The sequence below is a fragment of the Bos indicus x Bos taurus genome, chromosome 21 (assembly GCF_003369695.1).
Source record: "Bos indicus x Bos taurus breed Angus x Brahman F1 hybrid chromosome 21, Bos_hybrid_MaternalHap_v2.0, whole genome shotgun sequence".
NCBI classification, from domain to species: domain Eukaryota; kingdom Metazoa; phylum Chordata; class Mammalia; order Artiodactyla; family Bovidae; genus Bos; species Bos indicus x Bos taurus.
The window spans coordinates 34,105,676-34,122,352 of record NC_040096.1 but is presented as its reverse complement, the minus strand read 5'-3'; the positions used below and the strand labels follow the sequence as shown (position 1 = coordinate 34,122,352).

The window sequence follows — 16,677 nt, the reverse complement described above, 5'->3', positions numbered from 1 at the left end:
AGTGGCAGGAGGAAGTGTGTAGTCAGTGACTTGTGTGAGTGAAGTTGACTAGCTGAAGTCTGCTTTTTTAATAAGGGGGAAAAGCAGACAACATGTCACTTGAGGTCTACAGTTTTAAAATTTTAATCAAATTCTTCTACAGAAATCAACAAAAACCAGATCTGTATGAATAAAAAATATAAAACCTAAAGATGTGAAAAAAAATAATTAAAAGCATGCTCAAATGTTTTTTGGGGGGAGGTTTTTTTGGCCACACTGCACGGCATGTGGGATCTTAGTTCCCCAACCAGGGATCAAACCTGTGCCTGCTGCAGTGAAAGCGTGGAGTCTTAACCACTGAACCACCAGGGAAGTCCTTCTTAATGGTACTTTTAAAGAATTTCTTACAAGTCTAATTTATAGAAGTTTATTTTGATGGATAGAGCCTTTAGTGTCCTATTTAAAAACTTTCCACCCTAATTATGAAGATATTTTCCTATGTTTTCTTCTGTAAGTTTTATCTTTCACATTTAGTTCTGTGATTAATTTCATATTACCTTTTATGTATAAAGTGAGATAGGAATCAAAGTTCTTATTTTCCTTATGGGTATCAGTTGATCACTATGTTTTTTTTCAATCGTGTCCCCACTGAATTTCCCGGCCAGCTCGGTCATAAATAAGGTGACTGTTATGTATTGGCCAATTTCTGACTCTATCCTGTCCCACTAATGTATTTTTGTGCCACTTGTGTAGCTTTACAGTAGGGCCTGGCATCTAGTAGCTTAAGTCCTCCAAATTTAATTTGCTTTACCATGGCTCTATCACTAACATATAACAACTTTTTTAATGCTTCTAAAACTATACAGTTTTATTGAATTAAATTTGTATTCAACAAAATTTAGGGTATACTGCACATGTTAGTAAACTGTAATGTAATAATTCATGTAACTTGAATATTTCCCCATGTGCTTAGATTGTCTTTGCAAATGTGAAATTTTTACTTTTATTTTACAGTAATTTCAAGTTTACAATAAAGTTGCAAAAACAGTACAAAATAATTCCCTCTTAACCACCCAAAGCCCCAAATTGTTGACATTTTTACCTTATCATTCTTTCTCACCCTATGTATTATTCTCCCACCTCAACCCCTAAGTCATTGGAAATCAAGTTGTAGATACAATGCCCCATTACCCTCTCTGAATGCTGTGACTGTAGCCATGAAATTAGAAGACCCTTGCTTCTTGGATGGAAGGCTATAACAAACCTAGATAGCAAATTTAAAAAGCAGAGACATCACTTTGCCGATAAAGGTCCAGCTAGTCAAAGCTATGGTTTTTCCAGTAGTTAAATACCGATGTGAGAGTTGGACCATAAAAAAGGCTGAGCACCAAAGAACTGATGTTTTCAAACTGTCCTGCTGGAGAAGACTCTTGAGAGTGTCTTGGACAGCAAGGCAATCAAACCAATCAATCCTAAAAGAAATCAACCCTGAATATTCATTTGAAAGACTGATGCTGAAGTTGAAGCTCTAATACTTTGGCCACCTGATGCAAAGAGCCAACACATTGGAAAAGACCCTGATGCTGAGAGAGATTAAAGGCAAAAGGAGAAAAAAAAAAAAAAAAAGGCAAAAGGAGAAGGGGGCTGCAGAGGATGAGATGGTTAGATATCATCACCAACTCAATAGACATGAGTTTGAACAAACTCCGGGAGATAGTGGAGGACAGAGGAACCTGGCGTGCTACAATCCATGGGGTTGCGAAGAGTTAGACACAACTTAGTGACTGAAGCTGACCTGCCTCCTGAGAAATCTGTATTCAGGTCAGGAAGCAACAATTAGAACTGGACACGGAACAACAGACTGGTTCCAAATGAGGAACGGAGTATGTCAAGGCTGTATGTTGTCACCCTGCTTATTTAACTTATATGCAGAGTACATCATGAGAAACCCTGACCTGGATGAAGCACAGGCTAGAATCAAGATTGCCAGGAGAAATATCAATAACCTCAGATATGCAGATAACACCACCCTTATGGCAGAAAGCAAAGAAGAGCTAAAGAGCCTCTTGATGAAAGTGAAAGAGGAGAGTGAAAAAGTTGGCTTAAAACTCAACATTCAGAAAACAAAGATCATGGCATCTGGTCCCATCACTTCATAGCAAACAAGTGGGGAAACAATGGAAATAGTGACTGACTTTATTTTGGGGGGCTCCAAAATCACTGCTGATGATGACTGCAGCCATGAAATTAAAAGATGCTTGCTCCTTGGAAGAAAAGTTATGACCAACCTAGACAGCATATTAAAAAGCAAAGATATTACTTTGTCAACAAAGGTCCATATAGTCAAAGCTATGTTTTTTCCAGTAGTTATGTATGGATGTGAGAGTAGGACTATAAAGAAAGCTGAGTGCCAAAGAATTGATGCTTTTGAACTGTGGTGTTGGAGAAGACTGTTGAGAGTCCCTTGGACTGCAAGGAGATCCAACCAGTCCATCCTAAAGGAAATCAGTCCTGAATATTCATTGGAAGGACTGATGCTGAAGCTGAAATTCCAATACTTTGGCCACCTGATGCGAAGAACTGACTCACTGGGAAAGACCCTGATGCTGGGAAAGATTGAAGGCAGGAGGAAAAGGGGACGACAGGATTAGATGGCATCACCAACTCAATGGACATGAGTTTTGAGTAAACTCTGGAAGTTGGCGATGGACAGAGAGGCCTGGTGCACTGCTGTCCATGGGGTCACAAAGGGTCGGACACAACTGAGCAACTGAACTGAACTAAAGCAACTGAACAATGGTGATTATGTTCTAATACCAATACTTAAAATTCCAACTCACACTACATATTCTTTCCTAGTCTTCCCCTCTATAATTTTACCTTCTCCAAAATGGCTCCCATTTTCTACAATATATTTACCTGCATTTGCTCATGTTGAAATCTGTTGTACTGAGGCAGGAAGTAGATGGACCACCCACCTCTCCCCGTGGGCCAGGGTAAAGCTATTGGAGTTTTATTCCCTTTGGACTGAAACTCCAAGATGAGCATCAGTTCAGTTCAGTTCAGTCACTCAGTCCTGTCCAACCCTGCAACCCCATGGACTGCAGCATGCCAGGCCTCCCTTTCCATCACCAACTCCCAGAGTTGACTCACTCACGTCCATTGAGTCAGTGATACCATCCAACCATCTCATCCTCTGTCATCCCCTTCTCCTCCCGCCTTCAATCTTTCCCAGCATCAGGGTCTTTTCAAATGAGCATAGCAAGACCATTAAGGGAGGAGGCTGGGCCCTGCCCAGATCAAATATTTCTCATTCTTGAAGTCAGAAGACCTCCGTGACCACACATGCACAGAAAGGCTCCTTGGAGGTCAAAGGGGAGTAATGTCAAGAGATGCTCTATCCACAGGCCTTTGCAGTAGAATCCATCTTGGAGAGATGCGTGCGTACACATGGGAGGAAGCAATGCCTCATAAAAGTAATTCAAACTGCCACGCTGACACGAGTCAGCCTCCCTCTCTCTCTCTTTCTCTCTCTCTCTGAGTCTGTGTGTCTACCTACATGTACTGTACTCTTTTTTTCCTCCTAATAAATACTTTATTTGTTTCACTGCGTTCTGTCTTTGTGGCAATTCTTTTCTGCAAAGCTGAAAGGCCAAGGCCCTTGTCACTGACCACTGGTCTAGTGATTAGGATGTGGTGGTCTGACTGCTGCAACCTGTCCTCAATCTCCAACTGGGGACCCAAGCTCCGCTTCAAACAGTTACAGGCCAAGGCCACCCAAGATCAGCACCATCATCACAGTGGAGTCTCTTCAGCTTATGCCTGAGTCATTTTAACGTTTAACCTAAAAGGTTCTTATCATTGCCTTACCCTGTGGCATGGCAAGAGTTTACATTTGCCTCTTCTTTACATTCCTGCACCAAACAACAATGAGGCATTTCTTCAGAAAGTTCAGATTGTGTTTAGTGGTAAATTGAATCTCAAGACCACAACCTGGCACTGCTGCTAAGTCGCTTCAGTTGTGTCTGACTCTGTGTGACCCCATAGACGGCAGCCCACCAGGCTTCCCCGGCCCTCGGATTCTCCAGGCAAGAACACTGGAGTGGGTTGCCATTTCTTTCTCCAGTGCATGAAAGTGAAAAGTAAAAGTGAAGTCGCTCAGTCGTGTCTGACTCTTCGTGACCCCATGGACTGCAGCCTACCGTGCTCCTCCATCCATGGGATTTTCCAGGCAAGAGTACTGGAGTGGGTTGCTATTGCCTTTTCCACTAGGGATACTCATTTCTACTGGATTGGTCATTATTTCTAAGCTGCTTTAGTGGAGAGAGCTAGATCTATGTCTATATCTCTATTTATATCTAGAGCTATACTTAAAAGATAGAAATAGAGATAATTTATACTGCTACTTCAAATTCAAGACTACAAGGGTTTATGTAACCTTTTTATATTACATGTTTCTTTTCTTTTCCACACTGAGAATCCTAGTTCTCAAGAACATAAGGAGTATTCCATAATTACTCACTCTATCCCACATTGCATACACAACAGTCTCCAGCATAAGAATATGAATACTACAATCACTGATATAATTACTGAGAAAAGTTTACATTTATATTTGCATATGCCCTTTCATTCTATATCTGCTACTTCCCTCCGCACGTGAGGTATGCTCCCCTCCCCCCCACAGCTGACCTTGGTGGGCCAAAGGACCCTCCCCAGTGGCCCAGCACACAGCTCACTGTTCCCGTGGCTGATAAAGAGAGGCTCACCTCCAAGGCCTCTAAGAGCTGAGTACCACCCCAGGGTATTCAGGTACCAGGGTACTGGTACCTGCCCCAGCTCACCAGCTCTCCCCCATCAGGCAGCTGTCTGGAGCCCTGACCTGCCCTGCTGAGTGTCATCAGCACCCCAACAGCAATCACATCCCAAAGCTCAGGGCCATGCCACACAAAAACTGGGCTTCTGGATACAAGGAGTGGCTTCCCGGGCCCTCCTCCCTGCCATTCTGCGAGAGGCAACAATGAAATGTTTGCTCCTTTGCCCCTCACCTCCTCCACTGAAAATGTTTCCGTCCACTGATCTGACACACAAAGTTCCACAGTCATTCCTTCGAGTTTAAGGCTTTGATTGCTAAAAGCCCCTGGAGGTCAGAGTCCTATCTGGAAGGATGGTGGGTGGACGATCCCTCTAGTTACCAGGTCAGTGACTTTTCCCTTGGCCAGCAAGGGAATGTTGGGTAGAGAGCAGGAGATGACACAGGGAGGCCGAGAGAAGGGAATGGACGGCTTTTGAAGATCAGGATGCTCTCACAAAGTCCAGGCTGTGGTCCTGGGCTGGAGCAGGGTGATGAGCTCCAGAAACCTGAGCGGCTGCCTGGCCCTGCTCTGTCCCCCTTGTTCTGTGTGGGCCAGTGGCACTGTCTCTCTGGCCCCCAAACCCCTCAGCTCAGCCACTGTTCCCTTCCCTTCTCCTTGACCTGTGGGCTTCCACAGGATGGTGAGCCTGAGGGCTAATTCCTGGGCCCTGGGTGGGCCTTCCCTCTTCTTCCTCTGGCGAGGGTGTGAGGTGGGTCTGGTGATCCAGGGTGGGGCCTGACTATGGGAGGAGGCTCCTGACAGCTGTGGTTGGGCCTCCAGTCAGAGGGTGGACTGGCTCCTGTCCCGTGCCCGGGCCTCCCTGGCTGCCTGCTGCAGGCACTCCCTACTGGATACCGCATTCCTGCCATTCTCGGAGCCCGCCCCATGCCTTCTCTCAAAGGGCTCCTTGAGGTTAGCATTCAAGGCCTGTTGGGTCAGTGGGTCAGCTTGGAAGGCTGTCCTTGTCCAGACCGACTGTGGGCCCTTCCCTTGTTGCTCCCTTCACAGATAATGCCACTGCCCCCCATTCTAGCGACCACTCCCCCTCCCCTGAGCAGCCCTCTTTCACGGGCAGTGAGGATGTGGGGACGGTGAGGACCAGAGGGTGACAGCACCCAGCGCTGATGAGGAAGAATGATGCTCCAGCAGGCAGCCCTGCTTTAGGAAAACCCCCTCCACAGAAAGTCACACTTGTCGCAGACAGTTGGCAGCTGGTATTGTGCTCTCGAAAATGACAGAATGATCTCTGTTCATTTCCAAGGCAAACCATTCAATATCACAGTAATCCAAGTCTATGCCCTAACCAGTAACGCTGAAGAAGCTGAAGTTGAACGGTTCTATGAAGACCTACAAGACCTTTTAGAACTAACACCCAAAAAAGATGTCCTTTTCATTATAGGGGACTGGAATGCAAAAGTAGGAAGTCAAGAAACACCTGGAGTAACAGGCAAATTTGGCCTTGGAATAAGCAATGAAGCAGGGCAAAGACTAATAGAGTCTTGCCAACAAAATGCACTGTCATAACAAACACCCTCTTCCAACAATACAAGAGAAGACTCTACACATGGACATCACCAGATGGTCAACACCGAAATCAGATTGATTATATTCTTTGCAGCCAAAGATGGAGAAGCTCTATAGAGTCAGCAAAAACAAGACCAGGAGCTGACTGTGGCTCAGACCATGAACTCCTTATTGCCAAATTCAGACTTAAATTGAAGAAAGTAGGGGAAACCACTAGAGCATTCAGGTATGACCTAAATCAAATCCCTTATGATTATACAGTGGAAGTGAGAAATAGATTTAAGGGCCTAGATCTGATAGATAGAGTGCCTGATGAACTATGGACTGAGGTTCATGACATTGTACAGGAGACAAGGATCAAGACCATCCCCATGGAAAAGAAATGCAAAAAAGCAAAATGGCTGTCTGGGGAGGCCTTACAAATAGCTGTGAAAAGAAGAGAAGTGAAAAGCAAAGGAGAAAAGGAAAGATATAAACATCTGAATGCAGAGTTCCAAAGAATAGCAAGAAGAGATAAGAAAGCCTTCTTCAGCGATCAATGCAAAGAAATAGAGGAAAACAACAGGATGGGAAAGACTAGAGATCTCTTCAAGAAAATCAGAGATACCAAAGGAACATTTCATGCAAAGATGGGCTCAATAAAGGACAGAAATGATATGGACCTAACAGAAGCAGAAGATATTAAGAAGAGGTGGCAAGAATACACAGAAGAACTGTACAAAAAAGATCTTCACGACCCAGATAATCACAATGGTGTGATCACTGACCTAGAGCCAGACATCCTGGAATGTGAAGTCAAGTGAGCCTTAGAAAGCATCACTACGAACAAAGCTAGTGGAGGTGATAGAATTCCAGTTGAGCTATTCCAAATCCTGAAAGATGATGCTGTGAAAGTGCTGCACTCAATATGCCAGCAAATTTGGAAAACTCAGCAGTGGCTACAGCACTGGAAAAGGTCAGTTTTCATTCCAATCTCAAAGAAAGAAAATGCCAAAGAATGCTCAAACTACTGCACAATTGCACTCTTATCACGCTAGTAAAGTAATGCTCAAAATTCTCCAAGCCAGGCTTCAGCAATATGTGAACCGTGAACTTCCAGATGTTCAAGCTGGTTTTAGAAAAGAAAGAGGAACCAGAGATCAAATTGCCAATATCTGCTGTATAATGGAAAAAGCAAGAGAGTTCCAGAAAAACATCTATTTCTGCTTTATTGACTATGCCAAAGCCTTTGACTGTGTGGATCACAAGAAACTATGGAAAATTCTGAAAGAGATGGGAATACCAGACAACCTGATCTGCCTCTTGAGAAATTTGTATGCAGGTCAGGAAGCAACAATTAGAACTGGACATGGAACAACAGACTGGTTCCAAATAGGAAAAGGAGTACGTCAAGTCTGTATATTGTCACCCTGTTTATTTAACTTCTATGCAGAGTACATCATGAGAAACGCTGGGCTGGAAGATGTACAAGCTGGAATCAAGATTGCCGGGAGAAATATCAATAACCTCAGATATGCAGATGACATCACCCTTATGGCAGAAAATGAAGAGGAACTCAAAAGCCTCTTGATGAAAGTGAAAGTGGAGACTGAAAAAGTTGGCTTAAAGCTCAACATTCAGAAGACGAAGATCATGGCATCAGGTCCCATCACTTCATGGGAAATAGATGGGGAAACAGTGGAAACAGTGTCAGACTTTATTTTTCTGGGCTCCAAAATCACTGCAGATGGTGACTGCAGCCATGAAATTAAAAGGCGCTTACTCCTTGGAAGGAAAGTTATGACCAACCTAGATAGCATATTGAAAAGCAGAGACATTACTTCGCCAACAAAGGTTCGTCTAGTCAAGGCTATGGTTTTTCCTGTGGTCATGTATGGATGTGAGAGTTGGACTGTGAAGAAGGCTGAGTGCTGAAGAATTGATGCTTTTGAACTGTGGTGTTGGAGAAGACTCTTGAGAGTCCCTTGGACTGCAAGGAGATCCAACCAGTGCATTCTGAAGGAGATCAGCCCTGGGATTTCTTTGGAAGGAATGATGCTAAAGCTGAAACTCCAGTACTTTGGCCACCTCATGTGAAGAGTTGACTCATTGGAAAAGACTCTGATGCTGGAAGGGATTGGGGGCAGGAGGAGAAGGGGACAACAGAGGATGAGATGGCTGGATGGCATCACTGGCTCAATGGATGTAAGTCTGAGTGAACTCCGGGAGTTGGTGATGGACAGGGAGGCCTGGCATGCTGCGATTCATGGGGTCGCAAAGAGTCGGACACAACTGAGAGACTGATCTGATCTCATCTGATTGTGGTGGGAGGGTGGGGTCACCAGAGGGGTCAGGTCTGATTGGTTCCCACAGGATCCGAGCCCCAGGGATGGCCTGGCTGGGGGCCTGTGATGCAGGAGGACTGCTTATACCCAGCCATCTTTTTTTTTTTTTTGCCTAGTTACCTATTTTTCTCTCTTTTTTTAACCAGTAAATTTACCAGACTACATCTTGGTGTTGCTTGTTTTAAGGACAATAGTCTTAAACATGTGGTATGCTCCTTTTTCTTTAATTAATCAATTTATTTATTTTTGGCTGCACTGAGTCTTCATTGCTGCACAGAGGCTTTCTCTAGTTGCATCAAGTGGGGGCTACTCTTCCGCTGTGTTATGCGGGCTTCTTATTGCAGTGGCTTCTCTTGCTGCAGAGCACAGGTTGCAGGGCATGCAGGCTTCAGTAGTTGTGGCACATGGGCTTAGTTGCCCCACAGCAAGTGGAATATTCCTGGACCAGGGATCGAACCTGTGTCTCCTGCACTGGCAGGTGATTCTTAACCACTGAACCACCTGGGAAGTACGTGTGTTATGCTCTTTTAATTTGTAGTTTCAAATATATCAGATCAGTTCAGTTCAATTCGTTGCTCAGTCGTGTCGGACTCTTTGCAACCCCAGGAACTGCAGCACACCAGGCCTCCCTGTCCATCACCAACTCCCGGAGACCACCCAAACCCATGTCCATCGAGTCAGTGATGCCATCCAACCAGCTCATCCTCTGTCGTCCCCTTCTCCTCCTGCCCTCAATCTTTCCCAGCATCAGGGTCTTTCAAATGAGTCAGTTCTTTGCATCAGGTGGCCAGAGTTTCAGCTTCAATATCAGTCCTTCCAATGAATACCCAGGACTGATCTCCCTTAGGATGGACTGGTTGGATCTCCTTGCAGTGCAAGGGACTCTCAAGAGTCTTCTCCAACACCACAGTTCAAAAGCATCAATTCTTTGGTGCTCAGTTTTCTTTAGAGTCCTACTCTCCCATCCATACATGACCACTGGAAAAACCATAGCTTTGACTAGACGGACCTTTGTTGGCAAATTAATGTCTCTGCTTTTTAATATGCTGTCTAGGTTGGTCATAACTTTTCTTCCAAGGAGCAGGCGTCTTTTAATTTCATGGCTGCAGTCACCATCTGCAGTGACTTTGGAGCCCAAAATCTGTATATTAGGCCACAAGTTAAGTCTCAGTAGATTATGAGACACATCATACAAAGCATCTTCTCTCACCACAAGATAAAACTAGAAATCACTAACATAAAGAAAACTGGAAAGTATACAAAACTGTGGATACTAAACAATACACTTTTAAATAACCAGTGGATCAAAGAAGAAGTCAGAGAGGAAATTAGAAAATATGTAGAGATGATTGAAAATGAAAGCAACACCCAAGCAACACTGGGACACAGTGAAAGTGGTGCTGATGGGAATTTATAACTATAAATACTTACATTAAAAAATAAGAACATACAGAAGGCAAACAGGCAACAATAGATGCTCAACATAACTAATCAGGAAAACGTAAATCAAAACTTCAATGAGCTATTACCTTGTGCCTGTCAGAATGGCTATTACTGTCCAAAATTACAACAATTGTCAATGAGGATGGAGAGAAAAGGGAACCTTGCACACTGTTGGGAATGTAAATTGGTACAGCCACTTAGGAAAACAGTATAGAAATTCTTCAAAAAAAATGAAAAATAGAACTACCAATGATCCAGCAATTCTATTCCTGGGTATTTATCTGAAGAAAACTAAAGCTCTAATTAGAATAGATATATACACCCGTAAGTTCATTGCAGCATGATTTACAATGGCCAAGATATGGATACAAGATAAATTCCCATCAATAGGTGAATGGATAAAAAAGATGTGTTGTGTACAATCACACACACACACACAGAATGGAATATTATTCAGCCATAAGAAAAGAACGGAATCTTGCCACTCGTGACAACATGACTAGACCTAGAGGGTATTATGCTTAGCACAATAAGTCAGAGAAAGATAATACTGTATGATTTCTCATATATGTAGAACCTAAACAACAAAACAAATGAGATACAGATAGAACAAAACAAAACAGATACAGAGATTAAACAGGTGGTTTCCACAGGGGAGAGAGGTAGGAGGAGAAAAGAAATAGATGAAGGAGATTAAGAGGTACAAACTTCCAGTTCCAAAATAAATAAGTCTTGAAATGTGCAGTGTGGGGAATATAGTCAGTAACTATATAATATCTTTGTATAGTGACCTATTGTAACTAGACTTACTGTGATGAACATTTTGAGATGTATAGAAATATCAAATCACTGTGTTGTGTAACAGGAACTAACATAGTGTTGAAGGTTGTTTATACTTCAAAAACAAACAAGTTCATAGAAAAAGAGATCATATTTATGATTACCAGAGGTGGGGGAAGTGAGAGGGAGAATTAGATAAAGGGAGTCAAAAGGTACAAATTTCCAGTTATAAGACAAATAAATATTAGGGATGTGATGTACAGCATGATAAATATGGTCAACACTGCTGTATGTTATATGTGAAAGTTGTTAAGAGAGTAAATCTGCTGTGCTATATGTCAATTATACCTCAATAGAACTGAAAAAAAGAAAACAAAAAGAGGTCTCAAATCAACAACCTACTTTACAACTTAAGGAACTAAAACTAAACGAAAAAACTAAAGCCAAAGCTAGTAGGAGGAAGGAAATGGTAAACATTAGAGCAGAGATAAGTGAAATCAAGAAGAGAAAAACAATAGAAAAAAATCAATGAAACCAAAAGTTGGTTCTTTGGAAAGATCAACAAAATTGACAGACCTTTAACTAGACTAAGAAGAAAAGAGAGAAGATCCAAATTACTAAAATCAGAAATGAAAATGGGAACAGTACCCGATTCTATGGAAATAAAAAGGACTATAGGAGAGTGCTTGGAGAAGGCGATGGCACCCCACTCCAGCACTCTTGCCTGGAAAATCCCATGGACGGAGGAGCCTGGTGGGCTGCAGTCCATGGGGTCGCTAAGAGTCGGACACGACTGAGCAACTTCACTTTCACTTTTCACTTTCATGCATTGGATAAGGAAATGGCAACCCACTCCAGTGTTCTTGCTTGGAGAATTCCAGGGATAGGGCAGCCTGGTGGGCTGCCGTCTATGGGGTCGCACAGAGTTGGACACGACCAAAATGACTTAGCATAGGAGAGTGCTATAACAGTTCTATGCTAGCAAATTGGATAAGCTAAATAAAAATGCACAAACTGCTAAAAACACAAAACCTACAAAGACTAAACCATGAACAGAGTATCTGAATAGATCTATAACTAGTAAGGAGATTGAATCAGTAATCAAAAATTTATTAACCACATGGTGCTGAGAAGCTTTTGGAAAAAAAAGACAATGAAAACAAAAAACTACCAACATGATACTGGATGCTTGGGGCTGGTGCACTGGGATGACCCAGAGGGAGGGTATGGGGAGGGAGGAGGGAGGAGGGTTCAGGATGGGGAACACAGGTATACCTGTGGTGGATTCATTTCGATATTTGGCAAAACTAATACAATATTATAAAGTTTAAAGATAAAATAAAATTAAGAAAAAAAAAACTACCAACAAAAAAAAGTCCTGGACTTGATGACTTCACTGGTAAATTCTACTGAACATTTAAATAAATAATACTAATTCTTCTCAAACTTTTCCAAAAGCCTAAAGAAGAGGGCAGAGAAGGCAATGGCAACCCACTCCAGTACTCTTGCCTGGAAAATCCCACGGACGGAGGAGCCTGGTAGGCTGCAGTCCATGAGGTCGCTAAGAGTCAGACACGACTGAGCGACTTCAGTTTCACTTTTCACTTTCATGCATTGGAGAAGGAAATGACAACCCACTCCAGTGTTCTTGCCTGGAGAATCCCAAGGACAGAGGAGCCTGGTAGGAGGCCGTCTTTGGGGTCACACAGAGTCGGACACAACTGAAGTTATGCAGCAGCAGCAAAGAAGAGGGAGCACTTTCTAACTCATTTTACAAGGACATTACCCTGACATCAAAGCCAGACAAAGACACTACAAGAAAACTACAGTCCAATACAGGTCCATGTAGTCAAGGCTATGGTTTTTCCAGTGGTCATGTATGGATGGGAGAGTAGGACTCTAAAGAAAGCTGAGCACCAAAGAATTGATGGTTTTGAACTGTGGTGTTGGAGAAGACTCTTGAGAGTCCCTTGCACTGCAAGGAGATCCAACCAGTCCATCCTAAGGGAGATCAGTCCTGGGTGTTCATTGGAAGGACTGATATTGAAGCTGAAACTCCAATATTTTGGCCACCTGATGTGAAGAGCTGACTCATTGGAAAAGACCCTGATGCTGGGAGGGATTGGGGGCAGGAGGAGAAGGGGACAACAGAGGATGAGATGGCTGGATGGCACCACCAACTCAGTGGACATGAGTTTGGGTAAACTCCGGGAGTTGGTGATGGACAGGGAGACCTGGCGTGCTGAGGTTCATGGGGTTGCCAAGAGTCAGATACGACTGAGCGGCTGAACTGAACTGAATATCCCTTATAAACCTTGATGCAAAAATCACAAAATACTAATAGACAGAATTCAGTAGCATATCAAAAGATGCACCATGACACACCATGACCAAGTGAGATTTATTCCTGGATTGCAAAGATGGTTCAACACACAAAAAGTGATCAATGTAATATACCACATCAACAAAATGAAGGGGAAAAAACCACATGCACATCTCAATGTAGAAAAAACATTGACAAAATTTGACACCCTTTCAAGATAAAAATGTTTAGCAAAAAGCAATAAAAGGAAACTACCTCAACATGATAATAAAAAGAGTCTTCTTAATTATATCCCCTCCCACTCACATCGAAATGAGCTTAAATTCTCTGCGCATAGACCATCTGGGGAGGAGGGTGTTTGTGTGTGGCAGGGCAGCCCAGAAGACTGCTGCCTGGGGATGGGAGGAAAAATGAAAAAGGGGGAGAAACAGCCCAAGTTGAAAATTCCTAGTGTTGTCAGAGCAAAGCAATGGTGGGGCTTTGAGTGCTTCCCACAGATCATCCACCCGCTGCCTACCTTCACCCTCCCCACCACTCCTCTCTGAGGGGAGATCACCTTGCTCCTGCCTATAGGCTCCAGGGAACCATGTCCACTCAGGCCAGCCCATCCTCTGAGAAACACAGCCCTCATGTCCAAATACTTAGCTGGCCATTAGCAAGGTGGTCTGCTGTTAGACTTGTCTGTGCCCTTCCAGAGATCCTCACTGACTTCTATCTACATTGATCACTTCATGGGTTGGGGGGACCGGACCTGAGGCCTTGAGAAGTGAAGGGACGTGAGGCCACTAGCAGAAGAGCATTGTTTGTCTTGTCCCCTCCCACCAGCATTTTACTGTGGAATTCCAGGTAGCAAGTGGCAAGTCTCGCTTGGCTGCTGGCACCGCTTACTCTGTAGGCTGGAGGCCAGCCAGAAGGCTGTGAGGGGCCAGGTGGGGTCAGGCATTTGATTCTGCCTCCTCGTGCTGGGATCTGCCTGAGGTCCTGCTCAGTCTGTCTGCTGGCCAAATTCCCTCCCTGGCCGTGGGTAGCACAACCTCCACTCTGATGCCCATCACTCGAAGCCTTGCTCTCCTGCATCCTGGCATGCTGCTGCTGCTCTGGAAGGCCAGCACCTCTGAAGACCTCCCAAGGAGCAGACCTCACAGCTCTACTGTCTGGAACCTTAGGGAGCCAGCACAGGAAGCGGGGAGCAGGATAAGATGCTGCCTGGATGCCTGAGGAGTGTGGCACTGCAGGAAGTGCATGCACATGGCTCTGTGGGTCCACGGCTGTCCCTACAGGGAGCGTGTGGGTTGGGTGAGTGAGTGTGCGTGCTGCCACGCCAGAAAGATCTGTAAAGCTCCAAGACTGCTGGCAGCCCTAGTCAGAGCATGGCGGGGGAGTGGGGTGGGGGCTGCAATTCCTCTTCCCAGGACAAGCCCTCCAGCGCCTACCAGGACATGCCAGGTGAGCCCCTGGACTGCGGGACGCGAGCCCCTGGACTGCGGGATGCAAGCCCCTGGAGAATGGGCAGTGGCCCAGGGCTTTGCTTTACTCGCAGCTATGTATAGTGCTGGCAGAGGGTGTTCCTTGGGAACTCTGGGTTTGAGTCAAGGAGAGCATCTGTCCTGTAATTTTCCAGGGGAGAGATGAGAACATGAATTTGGAGTAACTAGCGCCGAGACGCTGGAGCAGCGCCTGTGCCTTCCTGTTCCTCCTCCTGAAATCTGTCCTGCCTCCTCCAGGTGGCTTCCTGTTTGAAGGGCTCTCTGATGATGAGGACGACTTTCACCCAGTAAGTGACGGGCCGCCTGCCATTTGCGGGAGATGGTGCTGGGGAGGCGCCCTCCCCAGGACCTGGCACACCCAGCTGGGGGTGGTCAGAGGCCCTGTCGGGGCCCAGGTCCGCCACACTATTGCTGTGACCCTGGCAGCCTGGGGAGTCTCCCCAAGAACTGTTCCTAGAGCAGGGGTAGGGTTCTTCTGAGAACCACTCAGGGCTGCCACCCTGATCTGGGCACCTCCCCTGTCCAGAGTGCCAGGTCCATGCCCTCAAGCAGCACCCCCAGCTCCCGCCCAGCTTCCCTGGGGTACAGTGGAGCTGCCGAGCCCCGGCCCATCACCCAGAGCGAGCTGGCCACTGCCCTGGCCCTGGTCAGCACTCCGGAGAGAGGTATGGAGAGAGGGTGGGAAGTCCAGGCCGAGCCCCCAGGTATGGAGAGAGGGGGTGGGACGTCCAGGCCGAGCCCCCACGTATGGAGAGAGGGGTGGGAAGGTCCAGGCCGAGCCCCCAGGTATGGAGAGAGGGGTGGGAAGGTCCAGGCCGAGCCCCCAGGTATGGAGAGAGGGGTGGGAAGTCCAGGCCGAGCCCCCAGGTATGGAGAGAGGGGTGGGAAGGTCCAGGCCGAGCCCCCAGGGAGAAGGGCCCAGTGGTAGAGTGGGTTTACCTTTGCTGATCCTTGTGCTCCATCTGCTTTGATCTGAGCTCTACCTGGAGCCCCAGTGGGTTTCCCACTGCAGCTCAGGCGACCTCCCCTCACCTGCCTTTAGGCTCAGAAGTCTGGGGCTCATCCTAGGCCTGACTGACTCTTCTCAGCAGTTGGAAGAACCTCATGTCGCATAATGGTTCCTTACTTATTCCTGAAAGTGGCCAGGCGTATATCACAGGCTTAAGCATTTCTGGTGATAGTCACTCCAGCCAGCAAAGCCATCTTTCCTCTGCCAGTATGGGTCCTAGGCTCGGTCAGGGGTCCCATTCCATCTCCCTGGGGCAAGAGAGTACAGAACCCTTCCTGCGCACATAGAGAGCTTTAAGGTGGCTCTGTGGCTGTCTCCTGCTGGCCCCTGCTGGGAGGCAGTGGTGAGGCACGCAGGGCACCGTGGGGTGATGTGACGGCAGTGGGTGTGTGCTGGGAGACTGGGGTGGCTCTGAGGGTGGCACTGACCATGGTCTGTCTCTAGGGCCACTCCTCAGGGACCTCCCCAATGTCCTCCAGCGTCCAGTCAGGGACGCCCATCACCAACGATCTCTTCAGCCAAGCCCTGCAGCATGCCCTGCAGGCCTCGGGGCAGCCCAGCCTTCAGGTCAGTCTTCCCCCTTCTGATGTTCACACGGCTTCTTTGGTATTTTGGACGCTGAGCTTTTCTCTGTCCTCCGGAGGCCCTTCCCACTTGGCCTGCTTTGCTGCAGGAACAGCTGGGGCGTGGCAGTGTGACAGGAGAGGGTGCTCCCAGCAAGGGCGGGTGTCCCTGCAGCTTCCACTCCTGCACCCAGTGCCCATGGCCTGGCTCCACTGACCACCTGGCTTGAGTACTTGTGGCAGTTTCAATGGAGGAGTCACTCATCTAAGAAATGGAGTATTTCCTGCCATATCAGTATGCAATGTTGTCGCAGTCATCAGTAACCTCATCCCTCCCATGTGAGCTCCTGAGCCCTAAGGGCACTCTGGAAGGAGAACACCTGAGATCG

At 46.1% G+C, this 16,677-nt stretch overlaps 1 long non-coding RNA gene across 1 annotated transcript; it reads left to right on the top strand.

The window, feature by feature from the left end:
• Nucleotides 1–14,605: 14,605 nt before the first annotated feature.
• LOC113879516 lies at nt 14,606–15,353 on the top strand. The gene is made up of 3 exons (XR_003507363.1): nt 14,606–14,675; nt 14,954–15,003; nt 15,243–15,353. It is a non-coding gene; the product is annotated as an uncharacterized LOC113879516 (long non-coding RNA).
• The last annotated feature ends 1,324 nt before the right edge of the window (nt 15,354–16,677 follow it).